We start from the raw sequence: 20,353 nt of genomic DNA, 5'->3' as shown, positions 1-20,353 counted from the left end.
TTTTAATATATGTAGTTAATTAACAAAATCCTTGTTAGTACCAGATGTTGCCTTCAGATCATCTAATATTGTGTAATGAAGGTTTTGATGTTCCACTATTTGTCAGAAATCCTTATATAGAACCAAAGTCTAGAATCCCGTTTTCTTTCAAATAAATGTCAGTCCGGGGCAGTTATCTTTTATTGTGTCGACAATATTTTCCTTGAAAAGAAACAATCTAATTATAATGATTTCAAGTAAATATTACATATAAACAAAAATTCAGTAACTTAATTATATATAAAATAATTAGTAGTGTAATTTTCCGATGATCCTCTTAGACTTTGAAAATAAAGTTAGGTAAGATAAGAGCCCGTTGAGAGCCTCACCAAGAAAGGTATTTGTTTACATTCATCATAAAATTAAATGGCTAAATTACAGCTGGCACTTGGATTTATTTTTCTGTTTGAATATAGTTACTTGATTGAGAGTGGATGCATGATATTAATATTTATCTCAATAATATTCCATGTATAATAATATTATTTACAATTTGAATAGGTCAAATTTGGTATCCTTCATTACTCTTCTTTTTTCCATACATTTAGCTGGTTGTGTAGTTACTTGATATTAACAAATATTTCTGTAACTACCCCAGTAGCTCCCTCAAATTGACCATGCTTGAGTCTCATATCGCCCCATACGGTAAATGTGAGATGGAGGTGTGCGCATTTGAACACACATTGGCCGGTTGTGAGTCCCAGATAGAATCCCGGCATATCAAGAACAATTTTAAAGCTTTTGAAGAACCTAATGTAGCAACCGATGTAGAAACAAAATGTTGTGCCGATTGTGTTGTTGATAAGATCAAGAAATAAGTAACAAGAAGATGGACATCTGATGTCAGACGCAAAATAATCTTTACGCCATCTCAATGTCTCATCCAATCCAGACCGATCTGTTGTGGTCCCATGTGGAATTTCAATTTTGTGACTTGCTATTATGAAGTTAAATGCGCATAAAATAATTCACGTTGTAATATTTTATTCTATTGCGTTTCTATAAAACAAACTTGTTAAACGAGTGAAGTAAGGAAACCTCTGCATTTCATTACTTCATAAGTAAAATTTAAAACTGCAAAGCAATAACTTTATTTTGCGAGAATCTGAGCGAGAAACATGGAAAAGTACAACGAAAGATGTGCTTTCTTCTGCGCCATGGTAGCAGTGAAAGAGTGCTTGGCACAAACTGTAAATGCGTTGAAATTCTGCATGTGCTGAAAACTACTTATTACAAATTTCGACATTTCGTGATAAAATGTTTTTGGAGAGGCACGTGCTTCATCCCCTGCTTTTTACAAAAAAATACTAAACATCTAATCCCTGATTTTATGTCCGTAATATCGTTACTTTGCTTTGCTTCGGTCTACTTCTTCCTGCCTGTCGCGCAGCAAATTTCAAAATTTTGTGTAGAAGCCTTCTGCATCAAACCATTTTTCAGTACAAAATAAGAAAAACACACATTTGCTTATTTCTTATATTGCAAGTACCTTGAGTTTCGTTGCAATTCTCCGTAAGCATAGGTATGGTTGAGTTACACTTATCAGAAATGTTGGTATCACACGATCAAATTTCGGAGGGACCTATACTCCCGGCATAGCCGCTTTTTACGAAAATAAGATACACGTATTCCCTGATTTACATCTATAATATCTGTACACGGTTTTCTTTGTTTCGGTACACTTCTTACTGTCCTCCGGGGGTAAACTTTCAAATTTATGATAGGGGCTTTTCCCCCTAAACGTTATCTCTTTAGAAGAAATTTAAAAAAACGTCTATTCGTTTATTTCTTGTGTGGTATCTACATGCCAAAATTTTAACAAAATGAGAATAGCACATTTCTATTGTTAACACATTTGTAAGCATTATCGTAAAGCTCTCTATCTCAGAAAGTTCATAAAGTAATATAGTAAAGTTCTCCATCTCAGAAAGTTCATAAAGTAATATAGTAAATAATTGACACTGCGTTTATAACGTTTCTGTCCAAGTGCAAGAAAAACGAAAACATACTAGACTCAGCGTGGCAAACTCTCCCTTAAGCATGTCGTATTTTGTTAGAAAGACTGGGTGGATATTTTGAAATAAAAATACTGAATAATTAGTTTTTCCTGTTTTATACTCGTCTAATTTTCTTTGCAATACTACAGTGCTCCAACCTCAAATCGATCTCACGACCAAGCAGTAGTGCCCATATGTATCGTACAGACAAGTGCCAATAATCTATGCAACCTGCTGGTAGCTATCCAAGTGCAAGACATCTACATGATGAATAACTCATCTGTAAAACGTACAGTCATTACAGTCTTCAGAATATGAAAAAAAACGTAAGTTGGATTTAAAGCAGGACTAATGATTGAGTTTATTTCCGGAAAATTACAATGGATGAGAATTGAGTTGAAGTGGCGGATTAACAATTTATATCTGTGGAGATGTAAGGCAGTAGAAATTTGCATTATATCTCAATTACTCTCTGATAAATTAAAATGAAGAGATACTAGGGAGAAGTGAGAAGGAATAGCAAAAAAAGAATAACCGAAGAAAAGAAAAATATTTGTTCCCCTTTATGACTGGTCTCTGACGTTTTGCATAAATAAAGTAATTGTCAAGAAATATTGAAAATTCAAATGTTGATAGGTTGTGTATTAAATGGTTTCATAATGATAAACAAACACATTTTGTGATACTATATGTTTTGATTTCATAATCATATAATATGAGGTGATTCACTTTATAAATGGAATGGAAAATAGCAACTTTTCTGAAAATTTTGTAATAAACCCGGTTTTTATTCGGATACTGCATAATGTTGAGAATATTCGCACCTAGAAACGGATATAATTCGCGCTTTCTAGCAGTTGAAAAAATTCTACTAAATATTATGGTTTCAAACTCATATATATTTATAAAGTTTCACTAGAAATATTAAAAGTGAAAACTAACAAAATTAAAGTTAATGTTGAATCGAATAATGGGAAACATCCAGAGATTTTACAAAATACAGTATCATGTGAAACATAATGAACGTTTGAACAACGTTGATTTTGTGTTGGTATGTCTAAATTTAAATAAAGTCATATTGTAACTTTCTCATGGTATAAATGACTTTACGTCTTCCTCCGGACTCTTATTTGCTGTGTAGGCTTTGATTTTATTCATTATTTGGCAGATCGTTAAACCGATATATATTCCAACCAATACATCTTCAGGTAAGTGTTAATTGACTAACGTTCAAGGGTGTGAAAAATTGAAAGTATGAGTGCACATTTGTTGTCGTGCATACATATAAAGGAGGAATAATGTTCACCAAACCTCGGCCCACTAAGTCACGGGAGAGCCACGGAAAAAACTCATCGAAGGGGGAGATGGAATGTATGAATTAAGTACATTGTTTGTATTATATGAAAACGAGTCAAGGACTAAGATCGGAAGAGAAAGAAAAGTTCAATATCTGCACAAAGTAGTAACACTACGTGTATGTTCATAGCAGAAGGAGCAAATTTAATGAAGGAAAAAGTAGGAGTAGCCGGACAACCACAGACATGATGAAAACGTCTATACTAAACTTATCCTGTAAAATAAATAGTATAAGTAGTACTAGTTGACTAGTTGATCAAAATAAACAAGTGTGTAAAGGACATAGTATTTTGTTTGAAAATAAAGGTCCAAATATTTCATTTAAAAAATTTACGGAAAATATCCAAATACAATGCATATCTTTAAGCTAAGATTGTAATACAGAGATTGGCACAACATCGTAATTTTGATAGACCATAAACATAAGTAATTGAGTAATGAAGGAGATTCAAACACGTAGGGGTTGAAAATAGATTCGTTATTCAAATTATTGAAGGTGTGAAGTACACATGGTCTGAAACACAGAGCATCCAATGGTAGGAAATCTTTACATTTATATATTGAGTCTAGTGAAACTACAAAGCTCCTGCTAGTGGAAGCGAACTAGAAAGCTTTGAAAAATGAAATACACGTTTTATTAATGTTATTATATAGTCCTTAACAAGAACAAAATTCAGTAAAATTATATACAAAATCGGTCATAAGAGCGGCTTTGATTCCCCTTAAAGTCATATCATCCACAAACGGGAAAACGCCAAGACATTGAAATACATCTGTGAGTGTTATCAATTACAGTGTTGTCCACGGAAGTAAATTTTCTGAACGTAAGACGAAACTTGACGTGGAAATACTGTGTCCGTGTCGAACACACCGAGAAAGGTTAATGAACCAATTTTCTGCAAAGAAAATCTTGTATATATATAAATGCAAGCACAAAAAAATTGTGAAGGCATTTGTTATCCACGCAAAACAATGCATAATTTGAAGTATTGTAAACGTTTCGAAATCACCAGCGAGAGCTCTAGCTTATAGCTATCGAAAGCGAACATCTACCTATATATGTCGTGTAGATCGTACACTATGGAAGGTCGTGCGGGTGTTACATGTGGGCTCGCAGGGACTTTGGGTTAAACTAATATGATTAATAGAAAGCGGTGGAAGACGACGAATCTGGACGTTCCTACATTATTTAAGGTTCACAGTCTATTTAAAAATAGGACGATAGTTCGTAATAGTTTGCGCATTGGTTCAGATGTAAGATTAAAAATAACACGATTAATACAGAGAGTAGTACCATGCAATATCAGATCGAACAAAGTATCAATAAGCAAAAAGATGATATTTATTCCTATAGAAACCAAAACTTGATGTATCTACCTCTTGTAGTTCCCAGGTCTTATACACCTTTAATCTTCACACATGTCTGCCGCTCTAATAGGTGAAAGAAGTGTATTCTTCCCTCCTACCGAGATAAAAGGTTCTAGATTTGCAGTGTACAGCTAAACTTAGGAGAAACGTTGATGGTAACTAACAAAGTTTTCTAAAGTCTGATTTGCATCTTTAATAACATTACAATGGTCTGACGAAAGAAATTAAATTTGCTTAGCACAGCGTTCTTGTGAAAGTTAACATCAAGTATTGACCTAAAACCGAACAATGTAGATTCCTAATGAAAGTGATAATAAACTTATCCAATTACATAGGATCTGAATGTTTTAAAAATGTTAACCTATAATTTTAGCTGTTTAATAATACGTTTTCAAAATGATGGGGCACTTTTCCAATACTACAACAGAGCTTTATAATCAGTCATATACAGAAGCGTCCTGGCATATAACAATTGGTAGAATGTCCTGTTTAGTTTTTATAATGATATTCCATAGGAGTATATCATGGTGTAAATGTTGGGTGCTTAACCAAGTGTCCATTTTAGTTCAAAATATGTTACAGTTTTCAAAACAAAAAAAGCTATTAATTTTCAAGGGAACAGTTGTTAATTTCCCAGAAAGATCAATTTGGCATAAACGGCATAATAGATACAAACATAAGAACATCATTAATAACATCGTTATATTAACGAACGATACGAACAGCTATATATTACATAACGTATGAACGCCTAATAGACGTGAGGAGGAGCATGTCTATTCGATACTTAAAACTTGCACTAACATAAATGTAAGGATACGTAATATTTCGAGAGAAAGAGATAAAAAGAGGCAGGGAGGTAGAGCCTTGGTGACAGTTGAAACTGTATTGGAGTCGCTACGATTCATTCCTATAGATCAGGCTGAAGTAAATCAGGTACAGTATATGCAAAGGAAGTCCCTAGAGATTAAGATGGACTAGAGTTTGTCATTAGGTGTTTCCTTCTAGAGTGGGAAAAACGTAAATGAAATATTTAAGTTTTACGTTCCAGGAGTACGACAGCTAGGCTATTGGCAAAAGTAATCATGGGATGAAATGCTGAAATGAAGAAACTGGGAGGAAACGGGTTAGCTCCTAGAAACCCCAAGAATACAGTATGTGTCCGCCACAAAGCTCACTTGAACCGATTTGAGAATAAACTGACAACACCATCATCAGAGGTGAACCGTCTACTACTGAGCCAGTGCGGCCTACAGAACAGCGAATAGTACGTACTTCATGGACAAAAGCTGTGCGGTCGTTTCTAATTAAAAGGGTTATTTCCGTTTGTTAGGTCTTGTAGAGGTAATATACATCTCCTGTAACATAGATTTGTTATAGAAGGCATATATTAAGAATGAAGTTCCAAAAGAATTTAAGTGTGCATCTTTGTTTAAGTTAATTAAACTAATCAATATAAAGCTTATCGAATTTGACTCGGATAATACGTCTTTGTGTTTTGAATTGCATTCGTTCGTGATTAAGTGATATAGGTTGGCATAAGTTCGTATATTATTGCTTTTGGCATTAAATAAGGTGTTTAGGCATTTCATGTGCGTATTCATATTAGCTTATTTGGGTCTATATTGCATGGGTATAGTACGTAAGTATAAAAAGGAAAGAAATTTGGTATAAAAGCGCAGAAACGTAAAATTAAAATTATTTTATGGAAGTATAATTCCATTTAATATGCGATATTATATACCATGTGTTCACTGTAAGTGAGTGCATTTAAAGCTTCGATATTGTATTATTGGCTTAGAAAAAAATTGTTAATTTATAATGAGCAAAAGGTATTGAGTGAATGTTAATATATATTCATCTCCTCTACTAATGATTGAGAATTAACAACATTCTAATATGTGGAAATATATTCCAATATAATTATTATAAAATTTTTTTGTCTACGTGATAACATACTATATTGAATATTCTTCTTACATTACTGAATACAATGATTAATAATACCGTAAAATACAACACTCTATTGAAAGAAAATTATAACTGATTATTTTGTCAGCTACCAAACAACTACTTCATGCATTTTGCTTATGGAAAGTCGGAAAACAGATGCCTACATTGTAAAAGCCAATGAAGTAGCACTATATTCAAGTGATAATATATTTGTTAGAAAATTATATTATCAGATTATCATTTGTTCTTATTGAATAGAGAAAGGAAATATGTAACACTAGTGAGTATTACGCTGGGAAAATCAGGGAAAGATCTATAACCCACAAGGGCTATGCGCTGCAGATTGTAAACATTCATCTTTGCGTCTTGAATAATAATTGGATACTAAAGAGAAATATAATAATTATATCTTAATCGATGAAAATGTAGCGAAAATACTTGTTTTGAACCGAATTGATATAGATGTAAAAATCGAGTGACTAATATATTTTAGAACTCCAATCATATACATTTATACCCACATACTTTTGAGCTCTAACATTTTGAACTTTATTGTTTATATTATTAAAGTGGCGTCATGAGCTATCTTAAAATCTAAATGCTCCTCATTTTGTTCGCAAACTAATTAAACAAGTACTAATGCATACGGCAACCTGAGACCTATATTTCCTTATGTCTGTACTTCTCAACCTAATTTCGACATTAGTTATAATTTTCCTCATTTTATTACTAATGTAAGGCATAATATGCATCTCTGACGAGTTGCGATAATACAAATCTATAGTGCCCGTTAGGACAATTATTCAAGCAAGCATATATTTATCCGATTACATGGAGATTAGAATTCTAATATTTATTTGGAAGATATTAAGAACGGGTACCCTCTTGCGCGAAACATCATGTGCGTTCGGCTAAGTTCAAAATAAAATCTGTAAGTTATTCGTTGATTTATTATTTTATTGGAGTACTATAAATTCGATTTTTTATACATATTTGCATTGGTTTGATTCCGTATTCTCAATTTTTAGAAATTGTAAATTGAAAGTAAAAAAAACAGTTCAATATATACAGAAATTATGATTCTCACAATTAAGTTGAAATTATTATTATTATTATGCTTCTAGAGTTCCAAGACTTACTAGCGATATATGTATCAAGTCTTTCTAAACGACATCTTCTGTTTATCTAGTTGTCGAAATCAACTCAAGTCAACATATGATAGCTAAAGATTAATAAAATGTACCACAAAAGGAATTTTCGATATGAATCAAGAAGTGAAGAATACAGATATTATACTTTCATGACTCTCTCTCCTACTTGCAAGTAGTAGATATAAATACGTTCAAAGCTCAATATAGCTCACTTTCAAACTAATTTATTCACTGATGATCAATTGACTTGAATGGATTCATCACCACAAAAAGCCTATTATGCATTTACCTTAACCCGTAACTAAGACTCACAAGCACAGAAACTTCTATGATTTTAGGTGTCGATATTTATTCAACACATTCATTTAGTTTCCCAATATATATATATATATATATATATATATATATATATATATACAAAGATGTGTTCAGGTTTGTTGATACAGTATCTGATATCTCATTCAACTTTTTTTTTCTACAAATATATTATAGCATGCATAAAATCCCAACAAGAAAAGAAATGTTATTGCTCATGAATGTTTCCAACGTTTACATACTTGCAGCAAACTTGGAGAAGGAAATTTGACGACAATCAGGATGCATCTAAAAGTTTCAAGCTACGTAACAGAGATGCGTGCTACTCGAGAGTTGGTTGACATTGTAGGTAAGTGTAGTACAATGAAATAACTAATTTAGCTACTTCTAAAATATTTAGTAATTCACAGTGTGAAAATATGTTTATTTTACAATGAAATAATGAAATAACCAATTTATGAAATATATTTGAAAGTATTATTAGCGCTAGAATTGTAAGCTTGAAACGAATTCTGACAATCAGCTCAGGAACCCAACGAACGCTCTATTCCTGTACGCTGAAATAGTATATCTTGCAAAAAAAATATTGTGGTCACCAATGATCTTGCCTAAGGATTCAAATAACAGAGTGAATTTAACAATTCTCACAGAAGACAAAAATATGAAATTAAAAATGTACTTAACAATACGTATTCAACTGACAAACTTGAAAATATTACATGTGTTATCATATCTCTTTATATATGAGGAAACGTATTCGTTTAATCACTCATTATAAATGATAATGCATTAATAAAGAGATATTTTCTATACGAGAGTCTGCATATTTTCAGTACGTTTTCTGGACCTACCTTATTTGCTCAAATTTTAAGTTATGATTATGATTATTCGTAGTAATATTCAGTAACCGAAAACGTACTGAAAATATGCAGACCAAAATGAGAATAAATCTATTTTGGTTCCAAAATAGGATTGCTAAACAGTTTCCACGTTTCCATACGAAAACATTATGTCATTCGTTTAACATTACTATTCGGTACAATGTCGCCTGTACAAGACTGTTGCCTGATAAAATAGGTGTGATACGTCGTTTCGATAGGTCTATTTTAAAATCATCTAAACACCATTTACCAGAGATTAAATTATACTCTTTCGGTATCTTATCTGTGCTACGCTAAGCCCTTAGAAACATTGTACCGATTTTTTGTTAGTTGCTGTGGAGTTCAATATGTATGAAGTATGGCCCCTTCAACCAAATAGGACTCCATTTTGATTGTCCTTTACAAGTCATTTCTTCTCGATTGTTAAGTATTCTCTAACCTATTGCAATCGACCTTCAGCACTATTATTCCGCCCGGCAGCAGAAACGCGTGGTGCAGAATGATCTTTCAAGCTCACTAATTGAACTCTGGGTTTTGCAACATATTGTGCAACTTACCCTTGCTTCGCCCAAGAAGTTATACGCTCAATCTTGCCCTGGACCATCGATTATCCATTAATCGTAACGAAACGCCTCCAAAAACTTCTACTTTGCGATAGAGAATCGTAGGTATTAATTTGAACGAACAGGTGTTGATAAGATTGATCATCTAATATCAAGATATCGAAATTCTTTTTACCCAACTTTCGTACTAAATGGCTTAATAACGTTTGGTGATGGATGTTTCTTTTACTGGCAATGATATGACTGGTTACATGTATGTATTTCTTAACATTTGCCACACTAGCATGATCTTTTGTTCAGATAGGTCATAAACTGAAATAATTATTTAAGCCACCAAAATTTCCAGGACGAAGTGACTGTTCTACATATTGCTTTTAGTAAATTATTTTGACCACAATGAGCTGCAAATTGTTATGAGACTGTGCAAACCTTTCGTTATTGTAGAAATAAATGTGATATGTGCATAAATGTGCATTGCTTTCCGGAAATTTCACTCATATCTCCGTTGCCATACCTTATGTCTGATTCTTGGAATTTCTATATGCTTTACACAAACACTACCTCAAAGCTTCAGTTTTCAATTGACATTAAGGCCAACCTGCCAAGACTCATATATTGAGAGCAGGTTACTAACTTTGTCCTCTGCACAAAATCCTCAATAATTTGTAAAGCATGTACATAAATCTCCAAATACAAAATGAAATGAGTTGACACGATTCTATAATATTTGTTTAAATTATTTCTTTCTAACCTAACCTAAACCAAAACATACTGTTCAAACGCGTCAGATAACTAAATTTGTTACTGTCAGAGGACGACCACAGCTTCATGCTATTCGTAGGGTTTGTTAATGAACCTACAAGTAAAAAATAACCCTTTAAGAAATGCAGAGTGAATTGAGAAGACTATGGCTGCGTAAAATGGAGGAGGCCAGTGATTTCCTTATTATACAAATGGTACAAGGGATAAAGATGCAAATTGAGTTTCTTGTGTCTTGAAGCACATTATAGAAGAAGATATCGAGCTATGAAATTTATTGAATGACGCTAAATGGAAGCGAACTAGTGTTAGGAAAATAACGCTTAATGTCAGATCCTGCAAAGCGTTAAAGCGGAGTTTCAGTAAGTACCGACCGGCTTCTGCACTGCAAGTGATACAAAAAATCAAGCATTACGTGTCACAACCTGTATCGACAGACCTAATTCGCAACAAGTGAAGTGACATGGACGAAATCAGTGATTGGGAATATAAATCTTTACTGTAACATGCAACATAAGCCAACTAACACCGGAAGCATATAATAGGGTCAGATAAGTCATCATTCCGTTATAACAGAGCGCAGATTGTTTAGGTGTGGCAGAGCCCAAATAAGCCCATGATCCGCACAGATTTGCCAAACCTTTCATATGCTGGCGCATACCGAACGAAACATTACTTATTGCTGTTATTAAGAGAATGTAAGTTATGATGTAGATGCTGTTTGCGGGCTACGACACCATATTTTAAGACGATAATATGCCCCTACGTACTTCTATAATTGTTGTGGTATTGTTCGAGAATCATTGAAATGAAGCTTCGTACCTCTCCTTCCCTCCTAGTCCTTCAACCCAAACACACTGCTTTGAAATCCGTTTTCGAAAAATCCGACTGGTAAACATATGAATCCATTCTATCATACAAAACTGCAATATTATCGTATCATTCATTAATTCTATAACTAAATTCCACATCCTTGCGTTCAGGGTTCCCTCATACGACAAATGGTCAAATGGAACAGAAATTTCGTAACTAGTATTTTCCGGTTTGTTCCATTAATTTTATATAAATTTGTATCTTTAGTTTTCTTACAAGTTTAAGAAATTCAAACAATGGTAAAATATTAGTATACATTGAACAATAAACAAATAATAGCGAAATAACAAGCTTCAACATTTAATCTAACTTGTGTCTTAGAAACAAACAACTTGCTTTGAGAATTAGTACAATTACATACACACGCCTACTACAAAATAAATGTTGATATATGTTTTACATAATTTACTAAATGAAACTTGCACATACTTATAATGATTCAGAATATGTTATGGAAGTAGTAGAACATGGATAGCAGTAAAATTGGTAATGCATCATGTAGTAGCACTGGATATGTGTACAAAATTTCCAAATATTTGTTTATTGATTTATACTTGGTGTTTGTAGTTAATCACGTGGTATAACATAATTGTCTTGATCCAACAATGAACTTGCTACGCATAAAATAAATGCAAAATGCTCCTGTAGAGCTCATTAAGTTTCAAAAACCTTCTTCTCAGATAATTGTATTTTGAAAAAAGTGTGTCTAAAGTAGATAAATTGATATATCAGACATATAAATTCAAAAACAATTAGACATTAATTTCATGTATGATCTGAAGTCTTTTCTTAAACGAAAATATAACTCGATTATCCATTTCAGTAGTTCGTCATTTTCTAACAGTTGGTTAACAAGGTTACAACCTTTTGTGTCTTAGGTAATCAAATGCAATAAATATTAAGAATATTTTCCCAGCAAGTCACAACAACATAATAGCGTGGAAACTCAGTACTGGATATACGGAGATGTAGATTAGTGAGTACGACAAAGTTACAAATTCCTTTCTGATCTGTCTAATATCCAGCTCACAAAACTATTGAACATTTCACGAGTTGTGTTCTGATCTGCACGATGGATTTACAGAATCGTCAAGGAAATAATTTATGACTGATTCACATAAGTATCAAAGGAAACTACCGTTATCTTCATGGTAACAGTGGATTTGATATTATCGGTAAGAGATAGCTAAAGTCTCGTTTCTAAGTGTTTGCCTTTTTAAAGAAAACTTTCATATTTTGAGGTCTCTTGGGCCACTATTCTATATTACTGAATTGAGATATTTTCTCACGGATTTCTCTCTAGGATAGTAAGTTATTGTAAGGGTGAGAATTATAACATATAGGAGGTCTAAAACATCGCTATTCGAAATGTGTAATTGCACTCCTGGTTTTGAGGGATTTTAGTTACAAGAAGACTAAGATTTGTATATAAACCATATTGCATAAAAATAAATCATCTGGATGAACATTATCGATCAAAATTAATTTCTTACACTATTTAAAGGGTACAATTCGAAGCTTGAAATTAATATTATTTCTATCTTGCATATTATTTATTTTATCTACAAAATATTGGCATAATTGAAATGAAATAAAACATATTTTTATGTTGTTACAAAATATATTAATCTTTCCTAGGATGGACCCAAAAGTTAATTTTATGTAATAACGTTTTGTAAATTTTCCTCCTTAGTCTCGATTGGCGGACATTGGAAATAGAGATTCTTGCGAAGGTTGCATGAAGGCATGTACCAAGTAACGTTAAAGTTGTTTTCGTTTTACGAGAGATGACGTATAGCGGCTCTCCTACAAAGATGAAAAATTCATGTATTGTTGTTTTGTATTTGAAATTCTTATTGTCTACCATTAACATTTGTGTTTCACACCATCAGAATTACTTCTCTAATTACGAGGAAATATAACAGCCCTTCTGAACATAATAATTGACATAACTACTGATGAAGTTTAAAAAGTGAGGTAACATACCTTCGCTGAGTAGATGAAAAGCGTTGAGTAAAAAATTGCCAGTATTGGGTTATCATAAATACTGGATAGATAAAAGGGAGATGAATGGGTGTCTATAGTGCGATAAGTCATACTGGAAATAGTGCTGAAATTATGAAGAAGTGTATTGTGCGTTATCTGAGATTCAAAGAGGAATGGTGTGGAGGTTCCGTTATTTCATCGTGTTGGTAAATTATCACATAAGACACACTGTAAAAATATGATTGTGAGTGTGCAAAACGTGTTTATGGCTACACTGTACAGACAAAACGCATTTACAACGATACTTTTCAATTTAATTCATGACTACAGATTCTTTATTAGCTTGGGAGTATTAGGAACAAAAACAATACATAAGTAATTTACTCTTTGAAGGTACTAATGTTGTTTCCATACACTTCATTTATTAGCTGCTGTTCTTATTTCACATTCCTCTTTCCATAAGGAAATGTTCAATGAGATATGTATTCAAGGAAAATATGATGAAGAGAACAGAAACAACAGGGTACTACTAATTTATAATTGCCGAAAACCGAACGCTCGGTGCGCGACAATTGAATAATATCAGGAAATCTGATTGTTGTACTCTGAGTGATCATGCATGTTAGGTTATTTTAATGTTGTGTGGAAATCAGACGATGTGTTTAATCTGGTGCTTTCTAGAATACTGTTACTTGAAATGAGCTCACGGGTTGTGAATTTGCTATGGAAAGCTGTTGAAAAACCAGGAAATGAAGAAAATTGTGACTGACTCAAGAATGGGAAACTAAACAGCCATATTGTATTTTACAATAAACGTACTTGCCTTGCCTTTGTATGTAGTAAAAGAGCCTATCCATATTATTGTGCTGTAAGGTTATAGTTTGGGTGGAACGTTGTCATATATACTGAATTTGGTGTAGGTACAGGTATGATAGTTTGGTTCACAAATAATTAATTAAAACTACGATACAAGGGATTGTATTTAGTACAATTTTGACCCTTCTAGTTAAGAAGATAATAGAAGTAGTAATGCTACACATTCAAGTATGCAGATAAACAAGTTATCCTTTGTGTAATGTATGCATAATAACATGTGGTTAAGGACGGAAATTGCTATCTACGTACGAATGCTGATACTTACATAAATTATATTAAAGAGTTTGAAGATGTTCCAGTATGCAGACTTTTTTTTGAGAAAATAAAATTATCGAAGAAGAAACCACAAGCAGAGACATGGCAAACTTGTAATAAACTTATTTTGTCCATCAAGTCAACTTTAGAAGTGGATAAAGAAAAATTACAGAACGAGCTGGATGACTATTAACAAAAAGTAAACACAGCATATTGGATCAAGTAGTCCTATAGGGCATTTTTTTTTAAACAAAATGACCCTACATGGAGGACTGTAGGTTTTGACATTCAACAACGTCTTCCTACTCCTTTCCTGCCGTGCACCAATGCTTTTTATAAAAGACAGTTATGGACATTCAATCCTCATTTACATAATTGTGACAATGGACAGGTTAATTGCTTTTCACGCTATGAAGCGATTGGATGACAAGGTGCTAATGAGGTCAGCTCTTGTATTTATGACCTTCTTAAAAATGTGAATCATTACTCAAATCCAGACTTCTAACATATTACCAAGTTTTCGGACATATGCGATTGCCAAAACAAGGAAAGTTATGTTGCACCCATGTGCATGGTAGCCTTACAAGACTCAGACACACCTGAATCAATTAATCATAAGTTTCCAGTTTCCCTTTTCAAGTATTTTATATTAAGCTGAATGTGCGCGTATAAAATGCGCTAAGTCGTTAATTTGTATCGATCATGATAGTAATTATTTGAAAATCTTTATATACTGTTTTCTTCCTATGACGTGTTCCCAAGTTATTGAAGAGGTCTAAATCATTTTCCCAAAACTGAAAATTGAAGTTATATGAAAATCTTCAAATATGATTTCTCTCAAACACTAATTTTTGACTTAACGCACTTTACAAACTCAAACGCCATATTAGAACATTTAATTATTTACAACAACTTATTCACTGAATTTTATTCTATTTAATACGAGTTGTTTCAAATCTTCAAACTTAATTTTCTTAACAAAATTAATCCTGAACGTATTTATTTAAAAGAAAAATAATCTCCAGATTTAAATCCTAAGTAGCAAATACACTTGGAAACCCTTCCGTAAAATATGGAACATAATGTGTAAAAATGAACTATGTGTAAAGGTAATCGTGATATGTTTTATTGTTCTAGAAAACAGTAGGACCAAAGATGTCTAAGTAAGACTTGCATTATCGACTGATTTTAAACCTATTTGACAGAAACAATTAGAACTTCAGAAGAAATATACACCAGATAGCATCGAATATATATATATATATATATATATATATATATATATATATATATATATATATATATATTCAAGTTTGTTGTGGTATTGATGCTGGTAGTAACCTGTGGATACAAATTTAGTTTCAACGGTATTGGAATTTCAAAAGCAATTTACATATCGTTGCCTTAGATTCAATAATGCGTATCTCCAATTTTCGAGAATTTGAGTTTCTGATGCAATTAGAATCAGTATGTGATGGAGCACAATGTCGTTAATTAGTACACCTATACGACGAAAAATGGCTGTCATTCCGTTAAAAGCAATACCGCGTACAGTCAGACAGAAGTTTGGTTTCAAACACAATTTTGTTTCTCTTCTAAAACTGGTGAAATGATACTTACGTGGTTTTGAATCACAGGCGACGATATACGTCCTACTTAAAATACACTTATATATACTACTTTCATCCATTTATGTAGTAGTATAGCATGTAGTATGAAGTAACCCGTGTCAGCAAACACAAGATATGATATCGCACCCAATTCCACTGTTTTCTTAATTTAACGTATGCACAAATTATTATTACATTTTCAGTTGCATATGTTTAGTAACACCAATAGTTCCGAAAATCAATTTACACAATGTTAAATAATATATTTCTACGGCTCACAAAATAAATTAAAGCATTAAAAACTAATATTAAAATAATAAATATAGAAAAATTACTAATGTATATGTCTAAAGTATGACCGTTACTGTATTTCAGTAAGTGTTGGAGGAGTTTTTGGGCTATTTATTGGAGCAAGTATGATGAGCATGTTAGAGTTGCTATACTTTCTTCTATCAAGACCATGGTTTATCTACTGTAAGATGAAGAGACGTCAACTCCATTAAAGGAATCATATTCAGTAACGAGAATATTTATGAAAAAATTCGAACGTCCTTACTTTGCATTTTCTTCGTTAGGATATTCATCATATTATCATAAATACATAGTTGAGATCAGTACATTTCATAATTTTAAGTAATTCTTATGTCACTTCTAAATTCAGTAAGCGCGTTAACGTTAAACGCATCCTTCTAACTTCTAAAGATAAATCTGCAATTGCTGGAAATGTATGTGTCATTTTCGGAAGTATGTCTTCACTGCAGAAGAGGACAAGATAATAGGCATAAACTGCCTTAGAATTTAACACTTCTCATACATTTCGCTAACAAATAAAGAACATTAGAAAAGAAACATAGTATATATTATTATTGACAAAGTGTTTAGGCTTTTAACATTTAATGTCTTAACTTCTTAATAACATAAACATGATACTTAGCTCTTAGTTATGCCATATGGTATATGGAAAAAGTCTATCGATAGAGATATCTCTCTTCACTTAAGCCTATCAAGCAACTATTTCAATATTAACAAGAAATGTGTACATGAATCTTGAAAGAGAGTATACATGAATCTTGAATAATATAAATATATAAAGTAGTTGTCATGTATTGTCAAATTTAAGATTTAAAAAAATACTTTTCTCTTAAATCGACACAAAATAGCTTTACATTTATAACTATTATTTTCATAGAACTAGTGAGATCTATCGTTTCTTATTTGTCTCAGTTGTACGACAGTCTCTCTTCAATATGTGTGCATTATTCTAGAACATATTTTTATAAAGAAGTACTCGATACAACAAAATATCATTTCCCATAACATAACATTTTAGAAAGGAAACGACTATAGTTTTCTAAAACCGAATTATATTTCCTTAGACTTTAGTTCGCTATACTGTGACAAGATTTGTTGCGTTGTATTATATATAAGTTCTAGTAATAAACTAAGTAATAGAAACTTGATAAAAAGAGACAATGTTACAAAATTAAAATACAATATAATGTTTTAATCTTGTATATATTTTATGAGTTTTCAGAAGCATGTTTCCATATGTAGTTCAAAGCTATCTGTAAAGTTTTGTGTGGTATATTATTCGCGAAGGGAATTCTTGTTGTATTATGTTTTAAATGTACTACAGCAAGAATAAATATAGTAGGTATTAACAATTGTCATAATCTACGTAAAGTAGAAAACAGTCCTTCCAACTGATGGAATTGTGCTGCCTATTTGAACTCGTTGACACGCTTTTCTACATTGCAAGTATTCTATAACTCTAAGTCTACTTAGCAGTTAAATTTTGTCGGTTGGTTCAATGTATCACATAGAGTATTTTGTGCGTATAATATGAGGGGTATTTCATGATGATCATAAGACTTGCGTGTAAAAAATGTTAAAATAGCATTATATCAAGAATAGATTTGACATCCACTTCTGTTTCTTCACTGATCTCTATCAAGATCGATATAGACCGTTGAAAGTGAAATAGGTCTACAAGTACAAGTTAATTATGCTCTTCACAGAGTTGAAGATTGTCGGAGACACTTTTGTAACAGACCCACTACAACAATGTGTATTTTAAGTGATATTCGTATTCTTATTTTAATTCTATACAGACACATGTTTTCATACCTGAAGTTGATAGTCCAACAACTAGGTGCAAAGTTAGTGATGTAATTATTAAATGCAGAGACACTTTTGTGCTCATAATTGATATTTGAAGTGCCTTTAGGTTGCACACTAGATATATATTATATCCTCGAAGAAAAATTTATTTCTTAGAATTAAAGGCTTAAATATAAGGTAAATATGATGCAACACTGCGGAGCACCAGTCTTTCGTAGATAATTCACAAGACTTTTGACTAGAAGTTGCTTCTAAAATTTAGCCTTATCAATACGAATATAAATCAAATATCTCAGCGTGTGATTAAGAAATAAAGTATATGCGTTAGGACCTACCAGCAACTGTATGTTGTAATCTAAAGTATTTTGTTAGAGATACGTAAATATGTTTTTGCACGTAGCTCAATTATAATGATTTTCAGCCTTATTATGCCTGAAATTAATATTAAAGGAAACAGATCACCAGATGCAACAGGTAAAATATGTGTTTAAAGTTTTATAACAATTTAATAGATTAACTTTTGAGAAAAGTATATATTTTGAATCTGAGATACTCGCGTTTTTGTTATCAACCAGTAGACTTGTATTAAAAATTATTAATGAATTAGAGAAATAGGAAAGTAGAATTAAAAATTTAATAATCTATTCAAGATTAATGGTAAATCATCATTAAATAAACTAATACCAGAATGTTTAACTATACTCATTAAGAGCTCCCTTATGTCTAAGTGGTTAGAGCCTATTGCGTGGAGTTTGAATTGGATTTCTATTGAGAATTTAACTGCTGAAGTCCCGCGATAAGTTGTTGGTTGAATTCTTTTATAGCCTCGGTGCCAAATATAATGGCAAACTGGTAGCCTACCTATGAATATTAACTTAAATGTTTGATAGAGATAAACTTTTGACTCTGGAGCGCTTAAACTTACTTTAAAGGAATACATTTCTTCATAATGAATTCATTCAAACAAGTATATGTATAACGCATTATGATAGAAAACGACCAATGTGTATAATTACAATAAAATTTCACAAGTAAAAACATGCAGAAAATACTCATGTATGAAGCTATAACGTGATCGTGATAAGCTGTATTGCTTAACATTCAACAAGTTTATCTACTCATTTATAGTTGCAAAAATGTTTATATCTTGGAAATGTTTAACTTACGGTAGATGTATTTTTGAGTATAAAACATTATCGTGTTACTAGTGATGTCAATTTCGCACGTAATGTAAAACCGTGAAGTATCTAGTAATTTCTACAAAATGAATGTCGTATTCTACTTTGGTCACTGTTTTATTCTAACGAAAATAAAATTAACGTTGCACAATAATGTTGATAAATAGAGACCGGATTTTAGGCAAAAATTCTATTCTTTAACATTAAAGGTATGATCAAAACTATTGCTTATGATGGATGGGTTATAGGTTCAATTTAAGCTAATTTTATTTGCCTATTTTGCCAATTTCGCCCATGTCTGCTTTAACAATTGTTTCAGTGCTTGATGTTGAATATTCTATGTATTTTCTCCAAATAAGACTTTATTGGGGATATATATATCTATATCTATCCATCTATCTATCTATCTATCTATCTATCTATATATATATATATATATATATATATATATATATATATATATATATATATATATATATATATATATCTTAGTATTTCAACAAATATTAGTATTTTTAATATTCTGCCTCTTCCGAGAAGTATGTGTTGTTTGTAGTAATAAGATTTCGCAAAACTACGGACTGCTATTAGTACTGATAAAATGCAAAATTTAGGATTGCTATGTGTACTGAACTGTGTATAGAACTTAGACTATTTGTGTAGTGATAAAGTGCTGTAGAAGATATATTTACTAAATATACGTGTAATACATGTCAAGTTTCGTTTGTGTATAGGCTATACCAGTTCAGTAAAAGAAAACATGAAAAACAGGTATATTTCTATATTCTTTGACCATTATCTATGACTACAATTTATTTTTTAATTATTACGAGAAATTTGCTTCATTATTTTGAGGTCTATTTAGTGCATAATTTTTAAATTGTAAGTGTTTAATTGTCTGCCTATTTTCCTGGAATTTAATGCCTAAACATCCTGTCTTTTGTGGTAAGATATGTAGGTTAACATTCAACTATGCACGTTTAAATACATAATATTGTTAATCTTTACCAGAGTTTTCACTTACGTTGAATGTGACTACGTTTGTGATTGAAGAATTATTAACTATATATTT

Source organism: Thermobia domestica, chromosome 3 (assembly GCF_964235325.1).
Source record: "Thermobia domestica chromosome 3, izTheDome1.hap1.1, whole genome shotgun sequence".
Taxonomy (NCBI): domain Eukaryota; kingdom Metazoa; phylum Arthropoda; class Insecta; order Zygentoma; family Lepismatidae; genus Thermobia; species Thermobia domestica.
The sequence above is the reverse complement of the archived record's forward strand: the minus strand, read 5'-3'. Positions refer to the sequence as shown.